We start from the raw sequence: 18,515 nt of genomic DNA on the forward strand, positions 1-18,515 counted from the left end.
GATAAATAAAATAATAAAATAAACAGTGGCGTACCTATCGGGGCTGCAGGGGGGTGCGACCGCCTCAGCGCGACGCAAAAAAAAAATAAAAGGGCGCCAAAATACTGGATAAATAAAATAAAAATAATTTTCAAAAAAAAAAGATAAATAAATTAGAAATAATAAGAGGAAAAAATAATAATGATTATTAATGCGCCCCTAGGAGCTCTGCGCGCTAGGCGACCGCCTAATGGCCGGCCCTGCGAGGTATGCGGGAGGAAAAGGGGTGAATGGGATAGATATGCAGGGGGATGGGGAGCAGGTGAGTTATACACAGGGGCACAAGGGCCCCATCACCCACATCTCTATATACGGAGTGTGCCCCTGTGTATAACAACGCTGATCTGTGCTGCTCCATCTGATCTCACTGCGCAGTGATCCAGGGACCATCCGATCGCCATTTAATGGGGTCAGGAAGGAATTTTTTTCCCCCATTGCACAGCAGGGGTTATGTTTCGCCTTCCTCTGGATCACAGCAACAAACTGCCCTTTGTGCATGAATTATCAGTGAGATCTTTATACACCCTGCATTGGTCTTCACCCCTTTGCTGCCGGAGGGGCCTGCAATGCATTGCTCTGCGTGTTACTATATCGCTCTGCAATGTGCTGCAGGCCCCTCCCAGCAAAGAGATTCATTATTTCAATAAAATACTCTTTTTAATCCAACCTATGTGTAGTGTCTTTTCTATCCGTTGTATCTATTGCTAACAGCTCAGTGATTCTTCCCCAGGACGCTGCACTAGTGTCACGCTGCCAAGCCGGGTGTGAGGGAGATTTATAGGGTCACATATACACTTCTGCCAAAACACTAGTGCAAACAGGAAGCCCCTCTGAACTCATATCTTTTATTACACAAAACGGTATCTAAAAAGGTAAAAATAACATACATGGGATTCTGCTACAAATATCTCTCTAATTACAAACCAATTAGCAAATCATTCAGATGAGTCGAGCGAAAAGAAAGGGTTAAGTATCTCATGTACAGTATATGCAGTGTAGGCTGTTCTGCAGCATTACATGCAGGGGACAACGTTTAGGGGATATAAGTAATGCTGATCTCAGAGCTGACCTGCTCTACCGGCTGACCGGCTCTACCGGCTGACCGGCTCTACCGGCTGACCGGCTTCTCTTCTTTCAGCTAAATGACCTGAATTGTGGCCCCTGTATCTCCCAATTAAACGTTTTATTGGCATATTCTTGTTTGACTCGTTCTATACAGACATTTTCTATATATTCATTGTGGGATTTGATAACATCTGTAAGATCTCTCAGAATATCACATTCTGTACATTTGTGCTGAAGATTTTTCCATTCTCAATTTACTTAATATTAGTTTTTGGCATCAATTATTTATATCGAGTCCAAAATACCTTTATACAGAATGCTGTTCCCTTTAGTCCACAAATGCTGCTTCATTAAAGCCCATGGGTGGCACTTTATGCATTCTCAAAATTTTAGGCAACATCTCTAATTTCCAAAAGTGGGATTAAATCTGTGCGTATTTAAATGGTTAATTTTCTCACTCAGACTCCTAAATCCCTCCCCAAATATATCCGTTTCACATAAGTGTGTGCGCTTCTCCTTCCGCCTAACTGGCACGTCGTCCTTACGGGCGCTACTACGTGTAACTCCACGCTGCCCTCCAGTGGCAAAAGAAATAAGATACATTTACTATACTCGTCTGGCAGCTGCTCCCGTATAAGGTGGGTAACTCTGTATTAGGGGTCTTGGTAGACTATATTTTATACTTATGTCGGATAGATGAGGAATTAATATTCCTAACGGGTTATTGTGAGAGGCCTTAGATCTTATCCTATATGCACGCAGCCCTCGCCTCTCTGACCTTGAACACATAATTCAATCTGATTTTTTGAGACTTGAAACTGGATTTCTTAAAACAAACTGATTTTAAACACTGACAAGACTGTAACAATGGTATTTGGGACCAGAGCTAAATTGCTAAAGCTGCCAATGACAGAGCTTCAGATAAAAACCAGCTCCAATACCATCCTAGCCCCTGTTACTGGTTTGAAATATCTGGGCATATAGTTCAACTCCCATTTAACATTTGGGTTGCACATTGATACCCTGACATCCAAATCCTATGCCAAACTAGGTGTACTTTACAGGAACAAATCCTCCCTAAGGCCCTCATGCAGTAATCGCCTACAGCGATTCAGTAAGCCCAGAGAAGCTGGTGATTAGAGCAAAAATAACCGTTTTTTTTTGCCGGAAAATAAATAAATAAAATCGGCAGACGCGCGGTGATAAGCCACTTTTCGGCACTGATCGCCAGTTTTTCAAACACGCTCAATTCTATAAGCCCTGATCAGCTTATTGCGGCTGATCGCCACTTTAAAATTGCTGTTTCTTCTCCAAATTGTCCAGCCACAAAAGTTGGAAAGAAGGTGGGGTGAAGCTGCGATGAAAATAAAATGCATGTGTCCCAGAGCTGATATCCATTAATATCAGCACCAGAGACCCCCGGCATGAATCCGATGCATAAGAAATGCATTTACAGGCAACTTCATTACCGCCAAGGCAATGAAGGGGTTATATACCCGTGCCAGGCTTATTGCGGGTAGCGGGGGTGGGTGAAGGTGGTATTTGGCCCTGGGTGGGTGTTTAGGCCTTGCCAGGGGGTTGCGGGATGACTTAACCTCTTCTTTAACTTAGCGGTTAATACCGCTAAGGTAATGAAGGGGTTAACCCCTCCCGCTACCCCCCCACCCGGTAGGCCTAAACACCCATCCTTGGGGCCAATACCCCATTCACCCACCCCCGCTACCCACAATAAACAAAAATACACATAACAGCCCCACTGGCCACCTCCTAGGTCCCTAATAAACCATTACAATATTCATAAAACCATTATTTTGTTTACACCCAGGATTATTACATGGGATTAGGGCTATGTTATTCAGTGAGGGGTTGTATGTTTGTATTCGTAGGGACAGGCAAGGCCGGAGCCAGATGGGGTTCTCCTGCCTCTGTCCTCCCTGTCTCCTGACCCTTCCTGTAGCCGGACAAAGAAGAAGAAGCACGCACACGGTCTTACTCAAAGGAGGTTTAATATGCCATAAAGTCCAACGTTTCGGCAGTCAAGGTGAAGGTTACAAACACAAGAAACAGTCACAATATATACCACCCCCCTGATACTCACCCCTCCCCGCTCTGCCACATAACCAGGATGTTGACGCCCACCTGATGACGTCAGAGCTACCATATGGTGCCCCCTAGTGACGTCAGACGTCTAGGTCTAAATCCCTGGCAATACAGCATAGAGCTGTCTTGGAGGACTGCAGCCACAGCCACACCTCTCCCCAAACTGAACACTCCCCCATGATGACATCAGCGTGACCCGGCAGTCAGGGGGGGGGAGAAGGGGGAGCGGGCGTGCACCAATCAAGACTGTACTCACAGGGCTGGACAAAGATGTATCCGTCGTCATGGGATCAGTGTCAGAGCAGGGAGGAGTGAGACACTCCTATAAATCACCCTGAAAGTGTAAATAAACCACACACCAAAATATTAATAAAGCATATGTGCACAAAACTAATACAGCAATATACTATTAAAACATGTGACTGTATACTGCTGATGACATCAGTATAATCCTGCAAAGTTACAGTGAAATGCCACATAAGAATATGCAGTACATCCGTATTTAGAATATACTAGTGTGTATACCTAGGTCAGAAATTGGTACACACAACCAGGGGGGGGGGGAAGGGGAAGGGAGGATGGGGAAGGGGGAGGGAGGGAGGGGAAGGGGGAAGGGGGAGGGAGGGAGGGGAAGGGGGAAGGGGGAGGGAGGGAGGGGAAGGGGGAAGGGGGAGGGAGGGGAAGGGGGAAGGGGGAGGGAGGGGAAGGGGGAAGGGGGAGGGAGGGGAAGGGGGAAGGGGGAGGGAGGGGAAGGGGGAGGGAGGGGAAGGGGAAGGGGGAGGGAGGGAGGGGAAGGGGGAGGGAGGGAGGGGAAGGGGGAGGGAGGGAGGGGAAAAAAAGAAGGGAAAAAAAAACACACAAAAAGGATAATCTTCCCAATTGGTAAGTGCAGAGTCCATGGATGGTGCAAGATCAAATATGCCTGTAGAAAGACAAAAAATTACCTTCTATTAAGGAAGCATTTTAAATTCTGTTGCTCATTAAGACCCATACCGTTGCTGGTATTTAAAGCATGTATCCAGAATGCTTCACGTCTCAATAAGAAAGTCTCCCTATCTGGAGTGCCTTGTCTAGGTGCTACTGTCTCAATACCCATGATGCGTAAAGAGGCAACATTATGATTGTGTTCCGTACCTTTTCGAATTACACTTTTATGTTCAACTAGCTGAGAGACCCGGCGTTGCCCGGAATTTAAATAGATAAAATAAATTTCCCGCTAGGAGGGGGAGGGGGACGACGACAGTGGTGGGGGGGGGACCTTGCTCGCTCATGCCACACTGATTTGTTATATCAATTCCCAGAATGCTCCGCTCACCTCCCCTTCTCAGAAGCCTCCGCGCCATTAACCCCCTCAGTGCGTGTCTTCTGCTCTTGGCCCCCGGCCTTTTCCCAGACTCCTCTGCTTCGCCATCCTTTGCCGTTACCCGTCTCTCCCCGGGTGTGTACCTGCAGGTGATGGGCGCTCAAACCCCCCCCCCCCTTCCTGCTCAGGGATCAGCCAATGACGCGGCAGGGCTGCTTGCCTGTTCCGTGAGGTTGCCGGCCGGCAGCCAATCAGCTTGTAGTTACGCTGCCCGGGGCCGCTGACTGAAGGAGGGAGGGAGGGAGGTAGAGGCCTGAGCTGTGTCAGACGGGAGGAGCGGCGCGGAAACCGAGACACACCGGGAGACAGGAGGCTGAGGTAAGGGGAACACGGGGGAGGCCTCGGGCAGTGTGTGCGCGTCCACCCGCAGCGGGAGCCACTGTCACATACCAGGCTGAGGTGAGTGAGCGCCGGGGAGGGAGGTTATGTCTGCGGAGCGCATAGAGAGATTGCCGTGCGGAGCGCAGAGGGAGATGGTGATGGTAATGGTAATGTATGTAGTTGATGCGTGAATGAGGGTGAATATATGAATGTAATGTGTGTGTTGATGTTGTGTGAATGAAGGTATAAATGTGTAGAGTTTATGAAGAAATTTATTGAATAGTGTATGAATGTTGAAGGTAAATGAAATGATGATGTATATTTTTTTCAGAGGATCGTGAACATAGAGAAAGCCGGAGATGTTGTGAACGTGGTAGTGGTAATGTAAATGCAAATTAGTATAGCGGCGATTGAATAAAGTAACGAAATAAAATAATTGTAAGAATGGAAAGAATTGAAAATTGGCAAAGCGGGACATAGTGTAATGTGCATGTAATGTACATGTTGTAATTGCGTGTCGGCCATTTTAGAAAGGAGAAAATTTAAACAACTTACCGTAATTTTCTTTTCCTGGAACCATGGCAGTGGGCACATAGTTACCCTCCCTATGTAGGTCTAATGCCTATGTGCCCACTGCCATGGTTCCAGGAAAAGAAAATTACGGTAAGTTGTTTAAATTTTCTCCTTTCCTGATCACCCTGGCAGTGGGCACCATTGGGACATACCCAAGCAGTGCAAATTTTAGGGAGGGATACATCAGAATAGACAACACCAGTTTAATGTCTTATCAGTTCAACCTTTATTAATACACTTTACACTTTCTTTCACTACAGTTTCCAAGACTCTACGCCCAAAGCTTGCGTCAGCTGATGATTGTACGTCTAGCCTGTAGCATTTCAAAATGTATTTAATGAGGACCAGACAGCTGCTTTGCATATTTGCCCTGGTGTAGCCTGGGCCTTGAATGCCCATGAAGTAGCCCTGGCCCTTGTAGAATGGGCTTTCACCTTCAAAGGTTTATCTTGTCCTTTGTTTCCATAAGCTTTTTTGATACAAGACACAATCCACTGTGCAATTGTAGTCTTTGATGCTGCTTGTCCTTCTTTGGTCCCTCTGGAATGACAAATAATTTGTCAGACTTTCTGATATCTCTCATCCTTTCTAGGTACACCTTAAGACATCTTACCACGTCCAATTTGTGTAACCTTTCCTCTTTCTTATTTTTTTGGTTCTGCACAAAATGACGGGATACAATCTCCTGATTCATGAGGAACTGCGATACTACCTTTGGCAGGAATTGATGTATCGGTCTAAGCCTGCCTTGTCTTGATGTATGATTAGGAATGGCTCCTTAGCAGATAGCGCCTGTAGTTCTCCCACTCTCCTTGCCGAGGTGATTGCTATCAGAAACGCCATTTTCCATGACAACCCTTTTAGGCCTATGTCCTGTATTGGTTCAAACGGAGCTGCTGTTAATACATCCAAGACTAAAGACAAGTCCCATGTAGGTACTCTGTTCTTAATTTGAGGTTTTAACCTTTTAACTGCTTGAAAGAACCTGATTATCAATCTTTCCATTGCCAGATTTCTTTCCAACAAAGCTGATAGTGCCGACACTTGTACTTTTAATGAGCCGAGACTGAGACCTTTCTCAAATCCTTTATGCAGGAATTCCACTATACATACAATTTTTGGTGAAAGGAAATGTTCTCTCTCTTTTTCACACCAATCACAAAAGCAGAGCCAGATTCTATGGTATACTCTTGATGTGGAACTTTTCCTTGCTTGTAAGAGGGTTTGAATTGTTTTCTCTGAACAACCCTTCAGTCTCAATGTCTCCCGCTCAATCGCCATGCCGTCAAAGCCCATTGTTTGGTATTTGGATGGCTTATTGGCCCCTGTTGCATCAGGCCTTTTTGATCTGGTATGTGCCATGGTGTATCCACTGCCATATTTACCAGGTGTGTAAACCAAAGCCTTCTTGGCCAGTATGGTGCTATGAATATCACCTCTGCTCTCTCTTCTCTGATTTTCCTGATTGTTTTTGGAATCAGAGGAATTGGAGGGAACAGGTATCCCAATTTGAAGTCCCATTTGAGACTGAGAGCATCTGTAGCTTGTGCGCTTGGGTGAAATTGTTCCTTACTTTGCGATTCTGGTGTGTCGCCATCAGATCGATGTCTGGTTGACCCCATCGCTCTACCAGTTCTTGAAATACTCCTGGATTTAACGCCCATTCTCCTGGGTGAATGATATTGTGACTTAGAAAGTCTGCTGTGACATTTTCTAGTCCTGGGATATGTATGGCTGTGATATCCGACAAGTGGCACTCTGCCCAACCGAGTATTTCTGCTGTGAGCTTCATCAGCTTTCTGCTCCTGGTTCCTCCTTGTTTGGCTATATATTTGACCACAGACCTTCTGTCTGATTCTAGCAATTTTGTCCTGGAAAACTTCTAGGGCCTTTTGTACTGCTTTTAATTCCAGCAGATTTGATGGTAAGTGGTTTACCTGATTTCCCCAGGTTCCTTGCACCACTTCTCCCATCTGAGCCCCCCAACCTGTCTTGCTCACATCTGTTGTAATTTTTTAACCAGTGCACAGGTTGTAGCGTTTTCCCTTTGACCAGGTTTCGGGTATCTTCCCACCATTTTAACTCTTGTTTTGTTTGTGGGTGTAACAAGATTCTCTGTCTTGTGTCTTTGTGATTCCCGTTCTATTGTTGCAGAAAATTGTTTTGCAGAGGTCTCATATGAAACGCTGCCCACTTTGTGACGCTTAATGTTGAAGCGAATTTCCCCAGGAGTCTCATGCATTCTTCTGCAGAAGTCCTGGTAGCTTTTCTGAGCCTCCTTGTTCGTATGGCTATGTCTTGCCTCTTTGCCCCATGCAATCTCACTCCCAGAAATCTTAAGAGCTGAGTGGGTAACCCAATGCTCTTGTCTCTGTTTATTAACCAACCGTGATGTTCTAGGAAGGTTATTACCATTTTCTGGTCTTGTTGGAGTTTCCCCCCATCCTCTGATTTTACCAGGATGTCGTCCAGGTAAGGGTATATCTCGACCCCCCTTTTCCTCATCTCTGCCACTAGAGGGGCTAGAACCTTTGTAAACGACCATGGGGAAGTTGCCAGACCAAATCGTAGTGCTGTGTATTGATAATACTCTTGATTTACTGCAAACCTTAGGAATCTTTGATGCCCTTTTGCTATTGGTACATGTAAATAAGCGTCTTTTAAGTCTATCGCCACCATCCAGTCTCCTGGTTGTACCTCTTGTATAATCAGATTTACAGACACCATCTTGAACTTTCTTATCTTCAAGAATGAATTTACCTTTCTTAGGTCTAGGATTGCTCTGTAATCCCCTGTAGGCATCTTTACCAAAATTATTCTGGAAAAATTCCGCTTCCTCTTACCTTTTCTATTACTTCTGCCTGTAGTAATTTCCTTAAAGCCGTATTCCTATAACAGCTGGATTCTCAGAAGCTGAACACCTCTTTATCTTGATTTATTCATCTGTTGAAGACTGAATCTCCTGGCTCTGTCCTGATGCCTTTGTTATTATTGCATCTAGTTTGCTGCCGAAAAGGAATTCACCTTCAAATGGTAATGTACATAAGGTGTTCTTTGATGCTGTGTCAGCCATCCACTGTCTGAGCCATAAAGCTCTTCTTGCTGATACCGCTAGTGCCATAGACTTGGCTGCTATTTTTACTGCATCCAATGAGGCTTCTGCTATGTAATCAGTTGCCCATTTCACCACTGACAACGCCTTAAGAATAGTACTTCTTTTACACCTTTCTCTATTGCCTCTTCAATGTTGGCCATCCACACTCGCATAGCTCTAGCAGTTGATGTAATTGCTATGACTGGTTTGTAGGCTGTTCCTGCCGTAACATATGCTTTTTTTAATGCATAATCCATCCCTCTAAGGGGATTGTGGTCTTTTTTTACTATTCTAGAAATAGCAACATCCACCTTTGGGCTAACCTCCCCATTTCTCACCTCTTCTTGTGGGAATGGATACATCTTCCCAAACTTTTTAGGCGTAATACTCCGGCGTCTGGTTGCGCCAACTCCACCTGAATGAGGTGCTTAATTACTTGATGGATAGCAAAGACTCTACCTTTAAAGCAGCAGCAGTAATAGCAGTAGTAGTACTAGTAGTACTAGTAGCAGTAGTAGCAGCAATAGTAGCAGCAATAGTAGCAGCAGTAGCAGCAGTAGCAGTAGCAATAGCAGCAGTAGTAGCAGTAGCAGTACGCCTAGCCTGTCAAAGCAGGCCAGTACAGAAACTCTTGAAGCAGCCAGGACACACTTTTTTTTTTTTTAATTTTCAGAGGTGCCTGTTTTTAACCTCCTCCTGTTTGGATTCGATCCCACAACTTCTTCCAAGTATCAGCTCAAACACTGCACACCCCAACTCTGTGAGCCACAAGATCACCATTGTGTTAACTCCTAAATGTCTTTCAGTTCCAAAACCTGTATCATGGCTTTGATGAGTGGATCCACCCTTTCTACATCAATTTCAGATTATTCCTGAATATCTTGATCTGATGAATCCATTTCATTCTCTGACACATGAAAACAATCACTTTCAGACCCATATGATGAAAAACCTTTCCCCTTATCCTGGTCTGGTCTGGGATATAGATCTTTCCTGCGCAGGGTTAACAGCTTGCTGCACTGCCGCATCAACTCTCTGTTTAACAGCCTCCTTCATCAATAAAGAAAATGCTCATTTGTTCACTGGTATCACCTGCAGGTGTCTTAAGACACTCTTCACATAATTACTTCCCTATTAGGGCTGGTTTCTCACAAGCTGAACACCATTTAGTTTCTTAGCAACCTTCATTTATGTTGCAGGGATTCCCCCGTCCCTTTTGAAGATCCTGCTTCTGGGAGGGTAACCACTGAACTAATTTATAAAAACAAAATAAATGCTAAACATACACCCTAATGTATATATATATACCATCTCTTTTTTCCCATTGTAGAACTAAACTAAGGACTCACCTAGTCTTGGGAACTGATGTTTTGGGTGTTTCCATTTTTGCATCCATATCCAGCACTTGGCTTCTCCCTGCTGAGCGTTCCATGCTGCAGCTTCACTCACACATACACCGTGTGGCCGTCGCATCCGTGACGTCATCAAGTGCTCGTGCTCATGCACCCGCACGGCTCGCGTGTCCCTGCACGCACTTGCCGGCCTGCACGCGCGCGCTCCCGAGCGGTTACGTGCCCTGTACCCTTCTCCGCAGTATCCTGCGGTCCTCTGAACCTCCTAGGTTCCCCGCGGATTCCTGGGGTAGTACCGCCGCGTTGTTGCGGTCTGACAGAGCTCCTCCGCTCGCAGCTATAGCTGCTCCCCCTTCCGCGTGTGGCGGGCTGCCGGGTACTTTACCGCAGCGTACTGGCGCTTATGCGGTGAGTCTGGGCCTCCATGGGTCCCTGCTGCAGCTATTGTGCGCCTCGTATCTTGGGCATTGCACTAAGTTCCTCGCGCTGCAGCCGTTTCCCCCCACCCAACAGGGGCACCCCCGACTCTAAGGGGTCTCCGACTTGCCCCACGCAGGGCGCACCGCGGAGCTTCAGGGGAGAGAGGTTGAGACCCTGGTTATCTGCACAAAGTGCAGTAGGTGAGCCCTGTTTAAAAAATAACAAATCCTACACCTAGCTGTGAGGACAGGAAAAAGACTGGTGTGCAGGTAGAGGGAGGGGCCTTATATGGCCTACCTGCAAAAGTCTACTTCCTGTCCTACCTAGAGTGAGAAGGGATTAACCCAATGGTGCCCACTGCCAGGGTGATCAGGAAAGTGAATTTACAGTGCGTAGGTGCAGGCTGGCGGTTATTTGCAAAGCGTCACATTGAAGATGTAAGTTATTTTGTCGGCCATTTTACAAAGTTAATAAAGAGTGCGTAGGTGAATGTACGGGCGGCAATTTTAGTAATAGAAATTTAAACGCACGCCATTGTTTTCATAGATATTTATTTGAATTTAAAACCAGAGACATAACATAAAACACAGACAAAGCTCAGTGCACATCCAGAAAAACTTATATACAGTACAGTGCCTAAATATACATGTATAAATTTCTAATAAATAAAATGGTCTTTTAGTTTAACATTTTGGCCAAATTGTTGTAAGCCCTTGAGCCAAACTTCACGGCAGACCACGTTCAAGGGTCCCTACACTAATATAAATTCTTAATAACCTGTGCATTGCCAGGAAGAATGATTTATAATAAATCTGTCAATATGAGTTGCAAAAGTTCTAAGTCTGATTGAAGCTTTTATTAACCTGTACATTACCAGGAAAAGCACTCTGTAAATATTTGTCACAATCACACTGCATGCAGGCAAGTTCCCCTGATAGTTGGAGATGCCATGGAGTGAGCTTTTAACCATTTAAATGTGGGAGGAAGTGAGCTTCAATTGGATAGGAGGTTGCCACCCTCCAAAACAGCCAAGACTAGCTGCACAAGAATTATAAAACATACAGAACACCTACAAGCTCAAATTGAACCCCCAAAATACCCACAACATATAAGCATATAAGTTTCACAGAGGAGTGCTACTGAGCATGGCAATTTATATTTAAAACCAGAGACATAACATAAAACACAGACAAAGCTCAGTGCACATCCAGAAAAACTTATATACGGTACTTATTTATTAGAAATTTATACATGTATATTTAGGCACTGTACCTTATATAAGTTTTTCTGGATGTGCACTGAGCTTTGTCTGTGTTTTATGTTATGTCTCTGGTTTTAAATATAAATTGCCATGCTCAGTAGCACTCCTCTGTGAAACTTATATGCTTATATATATGTTGTGGGTATTTTGGGGGTTCAATTTGAGCTTGTAGGTGTTCTGTATGTTTTATTTATTTGAATTGTAAGTTCCTTTGTCGGCCATTTTAGAAACTTAATAAAGAGTGCGTAGGTGAATGTACGGGCGGCAATTGTAGTAATAGAAATGTTAACGCACGCCATTTTTTTCATATATATGTATTTGTAGTAAGGCATAAAGGGAGAGTGCAGGGCTACAGGGAGTGTTGTTCGTAGTGTCGTCGTGTGTGTGTGCGTAGGCCATATGGTCGGCCATGTGCACAGGGAGTGTCGGCCGGCCGTTGCGGAGGGAGAATGTGTGTTGAATGTGCGCAGGTAGTGTCGCGGTGCGCAGCGGCCATGTGTACAGGGACTGTCGGTCGGCCGTTGCAGAGGGAGAATGAAGGTACGGGCGGCCATTGTTTTTAAAGAAATGTAAAGGCACGCCATAGCATGAGTGTGCGCAGGGAGTATCGCGGTGCGCGGCGGCCATGTGCACAGATACCGTTGGGCGGCCGTTGCGGAGGGAGAATGAAGGTAGGTGCGGGCATTTTTGTAATAGAAATTGAAAGGCACGCCATAGCATGAGTGTGCGCAGGGAGTGTCGCGGAGAGGCCATGTGCACAGATACTGTTGGGCGAGACCCGGCATTGGCCGGAATTTAAATAGATAAAATAAATTGATGTTTAAAATAAGAAGTATAATTTTTAGTAGTTCCAGTTGGAGCAAACATATAAAAACAAACCCACAACTGCACTGCGTGAGTAATAAATGTAGGCCAACGACACACTGACTGAGAAATTTCTGATCTCATGCCAATAAGGGGCGGAGGCAAAATGATAGTAGGCATGAAATGACAGTGAGGAGATTCTCACAGCAGCCATTTTGTGTAAAGACAGATTCATTTCTACATACATACAGTAATAATAGCATGTGAAAGCAAATAAATAACAATATGTTTAGTCATTAAATGACAGTTAGTGAGGAGATACTCACAGCAGCCACTTAATATTGTAAAATGTAGATTCCAACTTATCCCTTTAAGAGATGTAACATTCATCTACAGTAATATGGATCTCATGTGATTAGGTGAAGAAGCATGGTCTCAGGTGTGAGTGTGTGTGTGTGTGTATGTATGTACTCAGTTGGTAAAGTGGGCATATTAATATGTAAAGTGTGTGTGTGAAACAGGACATATTAAAATGTTAAGTGTGTGTAAGTGTGTGTAAGTGTGTGTAAGTGTGTGTAAGTGTGTGTAAGTGTGTGTAAGTGTGTGTAAGTGTGTGTGGACACAGGGGTAAGAGTGTGAGATGAACTTACCAAGGACTCTGCAGGGGTTCTGTGGGGGTATGCTGTCAGTGCAAGTGTGTGACAGTGAAGTAGGTGTGTGTCAGTGATGTCACTAAGTTTTGGCCAATGACAGTCGTGTGGGCGGTGTGTGTCACAGTGGGGCGTACCTCTTGACAATGACAGTCGGGGTGGCCACGGACCAATCACATTCACCGCAGCTAGTACCAACCTTTGATTATATATATTAAGATGAACCTTGTTTTTAACATTCTTATGGTCTTACCCACATAAAGAAGACCACATGGACACTTTATTACGTACACTACATATTCAGATCTACATGTGATTCTATTTTTGATTTTTATGATCCTCCCGCTTTGGGGGTGACTGAATTGACTACCGGTAGTCAGACTGTTACAGACCGAGCAGCTCATGCATCTAAAGTTACCCGGTCTGCCACCCTCCAGAAAATGAGTAGTTCTGTAGTTACCCTCATTATCTGCATGTATCAGGCTATCCGCCAGATTTCTCCCTCTTTTGAATGCCACCATTGGTGGTACACAGCAACTTTCAGATAATATATCATCATTTTGCAGAATATGCCAGTGTTTAAGAATGGTAGATTTAATAAAACCACCAGCTTGACTGTATATAGTGGTAAATACAAGCCCGTCCTCCTTCTTATTTTTGGTAGCACTTACCTCTTTATCCAGTGCCCGGTCTAACACAGCAGGAGGATATACGCAGGAAGATATCCCCTAGCCAGGAATCTACCACATAGTTCTCCAATAGCTGGTTCAATATGATCCTTCCTGCTCGTGATTTTGCAGACCTGGACTTTCTGTGAAAAAGGTAATGCATCAATAAGAGAAGGAGGATGATGGCTATCTGCCCTTAAAATTGCATTTCTGTCTGTATCCTTTCTAAAAAGATCAGTATGTAACTCCCCATTAGTCTGTGTAATGAGGACATCTAAAAATGAGAGTTGCTGTGTACTCCATGTATTAGTGAGGAGGACCGGTGAATGGAGACCATTAAGATACTCAAAAAAAGATAACAGCTGATCCTCCGTACCTGTCCATATGAAAAACATCATCAATATATCTGTAATAGCTTTTAATATGCACCAGAAAGTCTGATTTGTAGATGTACTGCTCTTCGAAATGTGTCATGTATATGTTGGCGTAAGCAGGGGCCATATTACTGCCCATTGCTGTCCCCTTAATCTGCAGGAAGAAATCACTCTCAAATCTAAAATAATTTTTATAGAGAATGAAATGTAAAATGAGCATAATGTATTCAATTGGAACAGTATCACTATAATGGCGAATGAGGGTGGCCTTGATTATCTCAAGACCTTCAACATGGGGGATTATTGTATAAAGGCTAGACACATCTAAACTAACCAGAATATGATTAGTCCCATCACCAGGTGAGTTTTTTAATTTGTCAAGGAAATCAAATGTGTCTTTGATGTATGAGTTGGCTGTCTGTGCTATAAGTTGTAGAAATGTGTCTACAAATTTTGCAAGGGGTTGATTTAATGAATTAATAGAAGCTATAATAGGCCGCCCCGGGGGATTGTTTAAATTCTTGTGTATTTTGGGCAAGGTATAGAAAATAGGGCATTTAGGATGCAACATAGTTAGAAACTCAGATTCAGGCTCTGTTATCCACCGGTTATTAACCCCCATTTGGATAATTTCCTTAATTTCTCTCGCATAGTTAAAGGTAGGGTCCCTATACAATTTAATGTAGCAGTTAATGTCACTCAGTTGTCTGATGGTTTCAGCCTTATAATCTGAGTAATTCTGCACTACTAGGGCACCCCCCTTGTCCGCACGCTTAATAATAATCTCATTATTATTAGTCAACATTTTTAATGCTTCCTTTTCCTGAACAGACATATTGTATGTAGCCCTATGTTTGTTTTTTTTGTACCTTGCAATGTCCCCCTTAACCAGTCGTATATATGTGCTGACTGATTGATTTTTAAATGGCGGGACAAAAGTGGATTTGAGCTTGCACATTTTGGTACCTTGATAAGAAGCCGAATTATCTGTCCCTTGCTGGTCAGTGGCCAAATTAAATGTCCCTTGTTGTTCATAGGAGGATTACCTGTCCCTGGTTGGATATTGGAATGCACCGATTCTGTAGACCTGTTAGAAAAAAATGATTTAAGGTTTAATACACGTTCAAATTTAAATAGGTCAACCTCCAATTCAAAATCATTAAACAATGTAGTAGGTACATATGAGGGCCCCCTAGCTAAGACAGACATTTCACATTGATTAAGAGTGTAATCAGACAGATTAACAACCAAGGTGTCCATACTCATTTCTGCTCCGTTGTACGTAGGGGATAGGGTGATCTTCACTTTCCCCTGGCCCCCGCGTCTAATTTTCCTTTTCCTTTCTCCTTGTCCTTGGATTGGCCTAAAAAAGGGGCCGGACTTTGGCCTCTCTGACGTTCTGTTGAGGAATGGGCTTTTTTGAATTTCAACTTCTTAAAGTGAATAAGATCACTTTTAATTTTTTTCCAGCTTGGTCTTAAGACTATCCAATGATTGTACAACGTCCGTACCAGGGCTAGACTGTTCAATGAGGATTTCCACTTTGAGTATATCCTTCCTTGTGTGGCTAAGTTGTTCCCCCACCTCCTCAATAACCAAAATATTCAAGTCCAAAGAGGCCCTATTAAAGCTGCAGTTCAGTCTTTTTTTTTTTTTTTACTTCAATAGTTTCATGTGTGCAATCTCTAATTACCTAAAGAACTGTATAGCTGCAGGTCAATTCGTTCTCCATGTATTGATAGGCGAAATTTGGTGACATAATTAGTGAAGGGATCTGTTTTTCTTCTGCTTCTGTCTCAGTGGAAGCTCATGAATATTCATGAGCACTCCTGCATTGACATGTGCTAGAGGGAGGGCAGGGCTGACAAAGGGGTGTGCCAGGGCTTGTGACAGGACATGAAGGGGCAGTGCCTTAGCAAATGGCTGTTAAAATAGAATACAAGAAAATTGGTCTTCAATATTCATGAGCTTCCACTGAGTGACAGAAGCAGAAGAAAAACAGATCCCTTCACTAATTATGTCAACAAATTTCGCCTATCAATACATGGAGAACGAATTGACCTGCAGCTATACAGTTCTTTAGGTAATTAGAGATTGCCCACATGAAACTATTCAAGTAAAAAAATAAATAAAATTAAAAAAAAGACTGAACTGCAGCTTTAAACGTTTTATTGGCATATTCTTGTTTGACTCGTTCTATACAGACATTTTCTATATATTCATTGTGGGATTTGATAACATCTGTAAGATCTCTCAGAATATCACATTCTGTACGTTTGTGCTGAAGTTTTTTCCATTCTCAATTTACTTAATATTAGTTTTTGGCTTCAATTATTTATATCGAGTCCAAAATACCTTTATACAGAATGCTGTTCCCTTTAGCCCACAAATGCTGCTTCATTAAAGCCCATGGGTGGCACTTGATGCATTCTCAAACTTTTAGGCAACATCCCTAATTACCAAAAGTGGGATTAAATCTGTGCATATTTAAATGGTTAATTTTTCCATTTTTCCATTGTGACAAAATATAAATTTTCTCACTCAGACTCCTAAATCCCTCCCCAAATATATCCGTTTCACATAAAAGTGTGTGTGCTTCTCCTTCCGCCTAACTGGCACGTCGTCCTTACGGGCGCCACTCCGTGTAACTCCACGCTGCCCTCCAGTGGCAAAAGAAATAAGATACATTTACTATACTCGTCTGGCAGCTGCTCCCGTATAAGGTGGGTAACTCTGTATTAAGGGTCTTGGTAGACTATATTTTATACTTATGTCAGATAGATGAGGAATTAATATTCCTAACGGGTTATTGTGAGAGGCCTTAGATCTTATCCTATATGCACGCAGCCCTCGCCTCTCTGACCTTGAACACATACTTCAATCTGATTTTTTGAGACTTGAAACTGGATTTCCCAAAACAAACTGATTTTAAACACTGACAAGACTGTAACAATGGTATTTGGGACCAGAGCTAAATTGCTAAAGCTGCCAATGACAGAGCTTCAGATAAAAACCAGCTCTAAAACCATCCTAGCCCCTGTTACTTGTTTGAAATATCTGGGCATTCAACTCCCATTTAACATTTGGGTTGCACATTGATACCCTGACATCCAAATCCTATGCCAAACTAGGTGTACTTTAAAGGAACAAATCCTCCCTAAGGCCCTCATGCAGTAAGCAGCGATAAGCCACTTATCACCAGCTTATCGCCAAAAAAGCCACACTGATACACACACACACACACACACACACACACAGATATAGACACACTGATACAGACACACTGATACACACACACCCACTGATACACACACACACACTGATACACACAAACACACACACTAATAGTCTGTATAGTGCACTGCAGTGAAATGTGTAGATGAAATGGAACAGGTCATTAAACCCCAAGCTCTCTCCTCCCCCTCCTCCAACCCCTCCCCCCCACCCAGCCCGCCTACTCCACAGCCTTTCCCCCCTCCCTCCACTCCCCCCCCCCCCCTACCCCAAAACAAACTGATTTTAAACACTGACAAGTCTGTAACAATGGTATTTGGGACCAGAGCTAAATTGCTAAAGCTACCAATGACAGAGCTTCAGATAAAAACCAGCTCTTAAAGGCTTTAGGCGCCGCCCCTCCTTTGTAACGCTAACCAAATAACGTCACACCACACAAGGTTGGAAGAAAAGGTCACAGCTTTATTTTAACACCCGCTGTTAAAATCACCCAGCCTGCCCGCCAGCCAAGCAGGATCCATGCGAAATGGGGGGGGGGGGAGATCCCTGCCGACAGCCAGCAATCGGCCCGCTCCCTCCACCCGCCCGTATCATGTGCATGGGGGGGAGATCCCTGCCGACAGCCAGCAATTGGCCCGCTCCCTCCCCCCGCCCAAAAGCACTGTGAAATGGGAGGGGGAGATCCTCATTCAGCCGATGTTGGGCTGCTTCCCTCCCCCTCCCGCCCCTAGGGTCAGCTTAGGCCCAGCCCTAAAGCTGGCGCCCAGCCTTTTACCAGCGTTGATTGGGCATAGGCCGGCCCGGCCCTACAGCCGGCGCCTCCAGCCTGCCGCGCTGTTCTAGGGGCTCCAGCTGAGGGACAGACCCTAAAGTCCTCGCCCGTTCTCCGTCTCCTGAGCTTGGCTGGCGCGGCAGCTCCGCCCCCCGGAGGCCCCTCTGCCGGGCACTGGCTACCCTGGGGCTGACATGCCCACCCAAAGCTGCGACCTCTGACCTCAATTCCTCCCGCAAACTCCCCTTGATGTTATGTAGGAACACCTCCAAACCCTTTGGCGATAGATGTACACCATCTCTGCCAGCTGCCGTCCCTGGCGTCAATCTCTCTGTGCCTAAGGAGAAACACGTTAATATTCTTGCGTCCGCACGCTGCTGTGCCCTTTGGCCCTGATGTAACCTCTATATGCACTGGACTTCCAC

The 18,515-nt window shown here is 44.5% G+C and overlaps 1 protein-coding gene and 1 long non-coding RNA gene across 2 annotated transcripts in view; one reads left to right on the forward strand and one right to left on the reverse strand.

The window, feature by feature from the left end:
• RMI2 (RecQ mediated genome instability 2) overlaps positions 1–18,515 on the forward strand; it is a 703,116-nt gene that overhangs the window by 291,420 nt on the left and 393,181 nt on the right. The window lies entirely within an intron of this gene.
• LOC142462957 (uncharacterized) overlaps positions 1–18,515 on the reverse strand; it is a 34,874-nt gene that overhangs the window by 5,409 nt on the left and 10,950 nt on the right. The window contains exons 2-3 of the long non-coding RNA XR_012787302.1: positions 15,051–15,171; positions 13,714–13,853 (exon numbers count right to left, since the gene is read on the reverse strand). This is a non-coding gene — a long non-coding RNA (uncharacterized LOC142462957). The remainder of the gene's footprint in view (positions 1–13,713; positions 13,854–15,050; positions 15,172–18,515) is intronic.

This window comes from Ascaphus truei, chromosome 11 (genome assembly GCF_040206685.1).
Source record: "Ascaphus truei isolate aAscTru1 chromosome 11, aAscTru1.hap1, whole genome shotgun sequence".
Lineage (NCBI taxonomy): Eukaryota > Metazoa > Chordata > Amphibia > Anura > Ascaphidae > Ascaphus > Ascaphus truei.